The sequence below is a fragment of the Sarcophilus harrisii genome, chromosome 3 (genome assembly GCF_902635505.1).
Source record: "Sarcophilus harrisii chromosome 3, mSarHar1.11, whole genome shotgun sequence".
Classification (NCBI taxonomy): domain Eukaryota; kingdom Metazoa; phylum Chordata; class Mammalia; order Dasyuromorphia; family Dasyuridae; genus Sarcophilus; species Sarcophilus harrisii.
Window position 1 is genome coordinate 518707742 of NC_045428.1, and position 11094 is coordinate 518718835.

At 34.4% G+C, this 11094-nt stretch overlaps 1 protein-coding gene across 2 annotated transcripts in view; it reads right to left on the reverse strand.

Annotated features, from left to right (window-relative positions):
* ESD (esterase D) overlaps positions 1-11094 on the reverse strand; it is a 33695-nt gene extending 22601 nt beyond the window's left edge. The window contains exons 1-2 of one of the 2 annotated variants that reach the window (XM_012545291.3): positions 10971-11094; positions 5397-5443 (exon numbers count right to left, since the gene is read on the reverse strand). The gene's annotated coding sequence lies outside the window, so the exon portion shown is untranslated. Of the gene's footprint in view, positions 1-5396; positions 5447-10970 lie in introns of both variants that reach the window. The other variant, XM_012545292.3, reaches the window with a different exon arrangement.

Below are 11094 nucleotides of genomic sequence, written 5' to 3' on the forward strand. Positions count from 1 at the left end.
TCATATAAAGTGCTTTGTAACTGTAAAGTATTATCTAAACATGAGTTAACAATCAAAGAGGTTGATAGGTTGGAGTGGTGTGTGTGTGTGTGTGTGTGTGCACATACACATATCCCAGAATAATTTAGAGCATTCTTTTTACATATTACATCAATATAAGAGACAGAAAACCATGAGTCAAGCCAATTCCAATAGACTTGGGATAGAATATGCCGTCCTCATGCAGAGAGAGAACTACATAGACCGAATGTGGATCGAAGCATAGTATTTTCACTATTCTTTCTTGTTTGTTTATTTATTTTTTCTCTTATGAGTTTTTTCCCCTTCTGATCTGATTTTTCTTGTATAACATGACAAATATGGAAATACATTTAAAAAAACTGCACATATTTAGTGCTTCTCAGATTGCTTGCTGTCTTGAGGAAGGGGGAGAAAAGGGAGGGAAGGAGAAAAATTTGGAACAGAAAGTTTTACAAAAATGAATGGTAGAAAATTTTGCAAAAATGAATGTTGAAAACTATGTTTACATGTATTTGGAAAAATATTACTAAAAAAAACCTATAATTAGAAAAAAAAGTTAATAGGGAGTACTTGTCACTATATCTATTGAAGAAAAATCAGACCTTAAGAAAGAATAAAACTTCTAAATTGGAATACTGTAGTGAATGGCTTTCTCAGACATATTGCTGATAGAAGAATTTAGATCTAAAGGATCTGATCCAATGAAAACGGGGACACAAAAGTACGCCAATGCTCCAACATGTCATGCAATATTGGAAGCAGACAGAGGAAGTGGAAAGAATGCTGGGTAAGTATGAAGAAACCTAGGATCAAACTCTAGCTCTATGATACATTATCTGTGTGACATTAGACAAGACTCTTCACCTCTCTGATCTCAAGCTTTTTCCTTTTTACAATGAAAAAGCTACATTTAATATTAAATATCACTTCAAATCCCAACACTTCCCAAATCTATTTTTATTGTCCTTCATGAAGCTATATAACTAGAGATAATTTTCTTTCCATTCTTTATTATTCAACTAATTTTTTTTTAATTAAAGCATTTTATTTTCAAAACAGATGCATGGATAATTTTCCAACAAAGACCCCTGTAAAACCTTGTATTCCAAATTTTCCCCCCTTTTCTCCCCCCGATGGCAAAAAAGCCAATATATATTAAACATGTTAAAACTATGTTTAAATGCAATATATGTATACATATTTATATAATTATCTTGCTGCACAAGAAAAATGAGATCAAAAAATAAAAAAATGAGAAAGAAAACAAAATGCAAGCAAACCACAATAAAAAGAGTGAAAATGCTATGTTGTGAACCACACTCAGTTCCAACAGTTCTCTCTCTGGGTGTAGATGGCTCTCTTCATAACTGAACAATTGGAACTGGCCTCAATCATCTCATTGATTCAACTAATTTTTTTTTTTTTTATTAAAGCTTTTTATTTATAAAACATATGCATGGGTAATTTTTCAACAATGACCCTTGCAAAGCCTTCTGTTCCAAATTACCTCTTCCTTCCCCTCACTCCCTCCCCTAGATGGCAGGTAGTCAAATACATGTTAAATATGTTAAAATATATGTTAAATCCAATATATCTATGCATATTTACATAGTTATCTTGCTGCACAAGAAAAATCAGATCAAAAGGAAAAAGAAGAAAAAAAACAAAATGCAAGCAAACAACAGAAAAAGTAAGAATGCAATGTTGGGGTTCACACTCAGTTCCCATGGTTCTTTCTCTGGGTATACATGGTTCTCCACATCAATGAACAATTGGAATTGGTTTGAATCATCTCATTGATTCAACTAATTTTTTTAAAGCATCTGCTTATAGACATTGAACTTCAATACCTTTTGCTAATAGTCTAGTACTCATGAACTCTGTCTGTATTGAAATATGTAAACACTTTGAAGACAAGGACTAGTTTCTGTTGTGTCTTTATATTTGTAGCACCAAACAGTGTCCTGAACACAGCTAAGTTAAAAGACTAGTAGAGTTAAATTCAAAGAATACTTCAGGTAATATTAAAGTAGTAAAAGCTACAGAAGGTAAGTGAATCAGTATTTTTCAAGTTGTCTTACTTGGAAAAAGTAATCTTATCTTTTTGAGTTGAGGAAAGCAATTTCATTTTCCAAAAATGTAGATTAAGTGACTTATCTTAGAAACTCAATTTTTAAAATGTCTTTAAATATTTCTATGGCCTAAAGTTATTAATTTTACCCCACTCAGCTGTGAAATGATCCAACCTTCTATAGAGCAATTTGGAACTATGCCCAAAGGGCTATAAAACTGCGCACACCCTTTGACCCAGCAGTGCTATTACTGGGTCTGTATCCCAAGGAAATCATAAAGGAGGGAAAAGAACCCACATGCTCAAAAATGGTTGTAGTAGTTCTTTTTGTGGTAGCAAGAATTGGAAAAGGAGTGGTTGCTTATTAATTGGGGAATGGCTGAATAAGTTGTAGTAAATGGAAGTAATAGAATATTTATTGTTCTATAAAAAATGATGAACAAGCTGATTTTAGAAAGGCCTGGAAATATTTACATGAACTGATGTTGAGCAAAACAAACAGAACTAAGAATACATTGTACACAATAAAAGCAAGAATATGCAATGATCAACTATGAAAGGTTTTTCTCAACGGTTCAGTGATCCAAGACAATCCCGACAGACTTTGGACAGAAAATGTCATCTGTATCCAGAGAAAGAACTATGGAGATTGAATGTAAATCAACACATGCTATATTTACTTCTTTTTTCTGTTTTTTTTTTCCCTCTCATGATTTTTCCCTTTTGTTCTGATTTTTCTCTCCCAACATAATTCATAAAGCAATGTATATTAAAAATAAATAAATTAATTTTTAAAAGACTCTTGCTACACTCAAGTAATTAGTTGATACAATTTACAATATTTCATTATGTATTAAGGAAAACTATATTATCACACAAATTGCCCTTAGGAAAATATATGGAATCTAAGATTAGAAAGATTTTTTTAGATAGTGATAGCATTTCCACTAAGTTTAAATATGAAATATCTATGCACAAAGAAATTATACTTGCCATACTCTCATTTCTATCTAAAAATGATAACCTTTCATATACAAGCCACTTTTTAAATTAAAAACATTTTAACAATCATCAACTTTTTGTGTTTTATGTCAAAAATTTTTTTAAAAAGTTATTTATTTTTAACCTCTATTTTTAAAAAACATTGAGTCTCAAATTCCATTCCTCCATCTCAGCCCTCCTTTACCCACTGGGAAAGCAAGAAATGGTGACATCAATTATGCAAGTGAAATTATGCAATTCAAAGTTCTATTGTAGATATTTTACAAAAAAAATTTTTTTTTTAAATTATGTTTCATTTCATATTCAGACTCTATCAATTCTTTCTCTCGAGTTAGAAAGCATTTCTCCTCATTAAGTCCTTTGGAATTATCTTGGATCATTGTATTGATCAGAATAGCTATGTCATTTACAGTTACAGATCAACTAGGATGAGTTGATCATCCTAGAATATTCTTGTTATTATGTACAATCTCCTGGGTCTGCTCACTTCATTCAGAATCAGTTCATCTAAGTCTTTTCAGGTTTTTTTAAACCCTGCCTATTCATCATTTCTCATAGAAAAATAATATACCATTACATTCATATACCACAGTTTGTTCACACATTCCTCAATTGATGGACATCTCCTCAATTTCCAATTCTTTGCTACCACAAAGAGAGCTGCTGTACACGTTGAACATGTGGATCCTTTTCCCTTTTTTAGGATCTTTTTGTGATACAGACCAAGTAGTGGTATTGTTGGATCAAAGGGTATGTAGTTTTATAGTCCTTTGTATATGGTTCCAAATTGCTCTCCAGAATGGTTGGATCACAACCAACTCCACCAACAATGCATTAGCATTCCAATTTTCCCACATTCTCTCCAACATTTATTACTGTCCTTTTGTTATATTAGTCAAGGTATATGTGAAATATTATGTATGAAAAAAATAGTTGTTTCAATTTGTATTTGTCTAATCAACAGGGATTTAGAGCATTTTTTAAAATATGACTATAGATAGCTTTGCTTTCTTCTGAAACTGCCTATTTATATCCTTTGATCACCTGGGGGATGGCTTTTATTTTTATAAATTTCATTCAGGTTCACTATATATAGAGTAAGATATAAGATCTTTATCAGGGTAACTTGCTGTAAAATTTCCCCTTTATTTCCTGCTTTCCCTCTAATCTTGGCTACAGTGATTTTGTCTATGGAACAATTTTAAAAGTTAATGTAATAACAATTATGCATTTATACTTAACGATACTCTCTACCTTTTGTTTGACCATAAATTCTTTCTTTACTCATTAATCTGACAAATAAAATATTCCATGCTCCCTTAATTTTGTTTATGATATTACCCTTTGTATCTAAATCAGGTACCCTTTTTGACCTTACCTTGTACACTAATAGTTTCTAAATACATTCCCAATTCTAAATGGAATCTTTCCATTTAACAAAGAAAAACTAACTTACATGAGAGGTCTGAGAGAAAGTTAGTTCTTTAAAGGCTGAGATCACTTCATTTTTGTTTTTTATCTCCAGAACTTAGCACAGGATTTAGTACATGGTATAACACTTAAATACTTATAAATTGATAGTTATATCTTTTTAACAAACCAATAAAAAAATGACTTCATACTTCTAAAGGAAGTATAATTCAATAATAAATAAGATTATTTCCAATGAAAATAGGAAATAAAAACTGTTCATTATTTCACTGGAAAACCTTGCTTTTCAACATTGACTGCTATTACAATTATATTTTTGGAATTTCTGAAGTGATCAAATGTAGGAGAGCTTTATAATCAGCTTGCCTTTCTTTCCTCATATACCGTACACTAATTTGCTTTTCAATTGTTTAAATAAATTTGAGCCCGAGTGTCTTTTTCCTTGCTCACTAAATTCTTTTCAGTGTCAATCTGAAATCAAAATAAATGCTTCTTTATAATTACTCTACAAAAGCAATGGAAAAAAAAAGAAAGTTTAAGGGCAGAATTGCCTTTTCAGGTTATTCTAAAAACCACCTTACTTTTAATTCAATTCAAGAAACATGTACCTCATGACTGTTCTATGCAAGGTAATTGCTAAACGCTGAAATTCTTTTTTCTAAATAGTTTTTGAAGCTAGCCCTAAAATAAGAGAATAGGGTATGGATTAATTGAAAACTGACTTACAAAACAAATATCTAAATCTGTATTTTGAAAGAAATATTATATTATATGTGAAATATTATATATGAAAAAAATAGTAATTTTCAGTGTTATTAGATTTTTAAACTCCACCTGAACTTCAATGTGAAATTGTAATATTTGAACTTACCTATTCCCACTTACTGATACAAGATGACTGACAGATGATGTATGATCCTACTGCCAAAATACAAAACAATTTAGATAATGGAAAAAATTCTTAATAAAAGAATATACCTTTATAACACATTTGAACATGCTAAATAAACATACATATTTGACTATAGGACAGACAAAATGGAAAGAGTGATATACTTTGAGTCTATTTGAACATTTGGGTTCAAATGTTATTTCAAACACTTACTAAGCTATGTAATTAACAGGCAAATCACTTAACCTCTCGGAGCCCAATCTGCTCAATTGTAAAATGGAAATAAGATTTGTATTTCTTCCTTTACAAGGTTGCTTTAAAAAATATCTTTTACAAAACTTAAGATGTTAAATAAAAGTGAGTTATTACTGTTGTCCTTATTTTAGAACAGGCGTTTATTCTCAAAGTATTGAACAATATCATGCATTTAATGGCTTTACATGCTGATCAAGGTGGAGGCAGATGTATTAGTAGCATCACACAATCATATTCCCTATCTTGAATTCAGCTCAGAAGCTGAAATGAGAGACAAGTTCTAGTCAGGTATTGTGCCAATAGGGCTTGTAATCATGTAAAACATTCTTGATTATGTAAGATGATAATTTAAAAAATAAATCTTTTAGATAATACAAGTTTTAAATATGGAAAGTATGAAATGAATATAGGAATTAAGTCTGAATTCTTAGGCTAAGTGTTTCAAGATTTTCAAGAAAAAGTCTGAAGTATTGTATCCATTAAATTAAAACTGATTTTGTTTATAGATCACACAATGTTTCCTTGTGTATCTCTACTCTTAAAAATTACATTAATGACTATCTTATCACTTGCATACTTTTCCCTGCTGTTTATCAGTTATTATATTTTAATGTTTTATATGCTGTTATCATAGCTGCTCTACTCCTTAATATCAATAACACAAAAGGATGAAACCTTAAATATTTATTGTACAAGGTATAGAACAATATATTTTGAGAAAGTTATTTCAATTCACTTTCTAACCAAAACTCAAGGTTGTTGTTTTTGTTGTCCCTCTCTCCTTCCTTCTCTCTCTCTCTCTCTCTCTCTCTCTCTCTCTCTCTCAAGTCCCAGGTTAACATCAACACCTTTATTCCTCTGTACCATCTTTCTTCCAAATAGTACCTCCATGTTACTCACTCATTTTTCCTTTGCAAAAAAGCATTCTCTTCAGAATGTTCTTTGTTATCTATTTACCACTCTTTAAAATCTGGCTCATGAGCCATCTCTTCCTCAAAACCTTCCATTATCACTCTATTTTACCTCTAAATGTCTTCAGAATAACACATCCTTTTTCACCCCTTTAGATGTCTATCACAAACTTTTTTTTTTTTTGGCAAGACAATCTGGGATTAAGTGACTTGCCCAGGATCACATAGTTAGTTAAGTATCAAGTGTCTGAGTACAAATTTTAACTCAAGCTTGACTAAAGGGCCGAGTGTTCTTTCCGCTGCTTCGCTAGCTGCACCAACTTTTCCTTTTTTTCTCCCAAACTTTTAATCTCATATTTCCTACTAGATATTTATAGCAAAATCAACATATATAAAATCAAACTCTCGATATTCCTCCAAATCACCTAATCCAGGCTTTCCTATTTCTATCATATTAGTATTTCCTGAAATTTAAATCATTGTGAATTTTTTCCCTCCCTTGACCTTCATAGCTAAGTGAACCTTTTGCAGATTTTGTGGGACGTTTGCAAACAGCTGTAATAAGAACCATTGGAGACAATGCAGCAACAGAAATAATGACCAGACATCTGGCTAAGGAAAATGCCAATGAGGTTTGCAGAAAAATTATATGGGGACTAGACAAAGATGCTCCTTTAGAGGAGATCATAAGACGCTGTGCTACCGAGGGCACAAATGCTTATTATACACAAACTATGATGAACATGGAAAGATAGGGTCCCTCTTGGCAAGGGACTTCTAGAGAAACTCACAGATGTTTTCAGTGTGGAAAAGTTGGACAGTTGAGAGCTCAATGTAGATATGGAGATAGAGTGAGAGGACAGGATGAGAGAAGTAAAACCCAAAATCCCATGTCCAAAATGCAACCCAGGCTTCCACTGGGCCTCAGAATGTAGATTGACCCAGAGAAATGAGAGGCAGGGCCCAGCTCCAAGGTATCAATCAAAAGACAGATGGGGCATGATAGCAGCTGAGATTATACCCAGAGAGTCTTTAGAAATTCAGGACTCTGATGTCATCAACCAACAGAAAAGCAATCAGGATTACAGTTGGGGAGAATATAGGCCTTTTAACCCAACAGGGCAGTGTCCAGTACAAACAGCTCCAATGCTAATTGTCAGATGATAAGGAGAAATACCAAAAGTGGTAAATAGAAGGGAATTAGATAGGTTAACTGCTTGGTTCCAAGAGCTCTTGCAGTTTTGTCCTTTGCTTTTGCCTCTGCTTTCTTCTGCCTCCAGCCAGCACAAAGGTGGAAGATGGAATGGATCTGACTTGCCTCTGAGAGAGGGCTTCTCTCTGAACTCACTTAACTTAGTCCCTTCTCAATCTTTTCAGCTGAACTATCGACTGAGCCTCTGTCCACTTTATATATGATCTCCCAAAGGTTGACTCCTCCCATCTGAGGGAGGGATTAAGGGAGGTGTGAATTCACAAAGTTACAAAATTAACTTTTGTGAATCTCCCATACTTGTGAACTCCAATGAGTACTTAAATACTTCTTGCTTATATAAGTTCTCTAAAGGTGTGAAAACAAGCATTGTTTCTATTAGTTCCATTTAATACCTTGTTTCTTCTGGTCCATAACATCTCCTTTTAAGATCAAATCAATCATACTGAACCATGCTAAATTAGATAATTATTGTCTCTATCAACTCTAATGACATAACACTTCGTAAGGATTCTAACAGCTAAGAAATCATCAAGTCCTATCAATTCATCCTTTAAGTCTCAATGCCATTTCTATAGAGGCCTTTTTCTCATGCCTACTTACTCCCACAACCTCCTAACTAAACTCCTAACCTAACCCAACACCCTTTTACTAACCAACCCTTTTCCAATCTACCTTGCACAAAGCTGCCTGACTAATTTTCCTCAAAGAAGGTTTACATTACAACCTTGCTCAAAAGCTTTCAATCTTTCCCCCCAAAACTTGGCTCCATTCTAACTATAAAATGATGGAGTGTTTCTGTCTGGTTCTATAATCATGGTGCAGATTTACATTCCCCTTCTCTTTCCTCCTTTTACTGCTAAAATTTTTCTTCAAACTACTGTTTCTATTATCTCACCAACTGTTCATTCTCCAAACCATACCTTAACCACCTTAAGACCATAATTATGTAGTGACCTCTTCTAAGCATTTGACACTACTTGGCAAGCCTTCCTTCTTGGTTCCTGTGACACAAGTACGCTGTCTCTTATAATGTCTCTTACCACTTTCTTCTTTCTATTTGCTACATTAGGATGTTTACAAAGTTTTTTCCCTAAGATTTCTTCCTATCTCAACCATTCCTATGGCTTCAGCTATCAGCTCTTGGTAAATGACCCCCAACTTGATTTTCACTCCATTTGTCCAAAGCATTACTTTTGTATTTCCAAATATCCAAAATGCATTTCTGACTGGACAATACAATCTTCTACAGCTAAGATTAATATCATGGAAACCATTCTCCAAAGCACTCAAGCTCAAAATCCTCTCTTCTCATATCAAATCAATCAACAAATTTTGCTTCCTTCAAAAATGTCTCTTGTATCTGACAATTACTGCCACTATCACACTAACTGAATTTTATGAGCTCACAATTTATATAGCTTCTTCCTTTCACTTATTTTTTGAACTTCCTATGTACGATACACAACCTGCTAATCTTCCTCAAGAATGGCCTTGATAAAAATAACATTAAATTGGTTGAGTGGAAAAAACACAAACTCTAAAATCAGAGGAGCTTGGTTGATCTCTCTTCTCTGACTACTTACTACCAGTGATTGAACATATCTTTTAACCTTCCTAGTTCAGTTTACTCTCTGAAAAGTAAAGGAGATTGGACTAGATCTGTGGTGTGAAATTCAAATAGAAACAGAGACCACTAAAACACATGTAAAGATCCCAACAGCTGTATTGACACCTCCGAACTAGATGACCTATGTCATGTATTCCTCCCAATTACAAAGTTATGCTCCCATAAAAAAAAAAAAAAAAAAAAAATTGATTTCCAGTCCTAGCCTTGCCACTAATTATTTCTGTGACACTGGGCAAATCACTTGACTACTGTAGTATTTACTTTCCTGGCTCAGTACTTACAGGAAAGTACTATGTGTTGATGTCCTTCCAAAATTGTGGTACCCTAAAATAAATACAATACTACAAATACAATCTAGGCAGAATACAACAGGACTATTTTCTTCCAAGATCTGGACATTATGCTACTCCAAATAATTAAAATTTCACTGGATTATTGATTTCAAGTCAGAAGGATCTTAGGGATCATTTCTTTTTTTTTTTTTAACTAAAGTGATTTATTGTCTTGATTACTTTGTTAATTTTCTAGTGTTTTCTACATAAGACATCAATTTGTCAAAAATAGGCTTTGTTTTATTTTCTCTTTTTCTATCTTTAAGCCTTTGACTTGTCTCTTGTCTAATTGCTCTTACATCCATTTCTTTTTTTATTTTTTATTTTAATAGCCTTTTATTTACAGGTTATATGTACGGGTAACTTTACAGCATTGACAATTGCCAAACCTCTTGTTTAGGGATCATTTCCAATCTCATCATTGACAAAAGAGGAATACTGGGGCCCTATTTAGTGCCAGGATTCAAAGTGAGCTCCTCTCTCTCATTTAAATTATATACGACTCAAGTTAAACGCTGCAATGAAAACGTCTCTCCTTGCCATAAGTCTTGATTCTAATCCATCCTCTACTAGGCTATCAAAGCAATATTACAAAAGCCCAGATGACCATATTCCCTCTCCTCTCTTCATTCTTATTAAAGAGCATTTAAGTCAGTTTCCTTAAAAACCTCGTTCCCACGGCGGCTCATTGCAATTTGCAGAACAGGAAAATACGCCTCGGAGAAATTAAGCAACAAGTTCCCGGCCCGTTACCCCCAGCCCATTCCGAACTCTAAAGCTCTTTCTCCACTATAAATTAGCGGGCTCAACCCAGAGACCTTGAACCTGTTTTTAAAACATTTTGGTGATTTTCTTTTGAAAGAACAGTCTTCACTTGTAATCCTTAGTATTTTATTTTATGGGTTGAAAAGCAAAATCTGAGAAAGGCTCCCAAGGTGTGTGTGGGGAGGGTCCCCAAGATACAAACGGGGTTAAAGGTGGCCTGGGACGGGGACCGGAATGTCCGTCCTGTACTCCCTCTCTAGGGACGATGCTTAACCCCAAGGGCCGCGCCTCGGCCACGGCCCCTCCATACATGGGGGCGGGTTTCCGGCGTGAGCTTAGGCCCGAACCCGGGGGGCCGAGGAAGGCCGGGACCCGACTCCCAGGACCAGGAGCCCGCGCCGAGGCCCGGCAGGAGCGGACAGGCGCCCACGAGGGGAGAGACAACCTTACCTGGGTCAGTGTAAGCGGCGGAGGAGACGACAAGGGGAGGGGAGATAGACGGAGGAAGGGGCGGGACGAAAGCCCTAGCTCGGCCTCCCACTTCCCTCCTCTTCTATCCTTTCCAGGCTGCCTC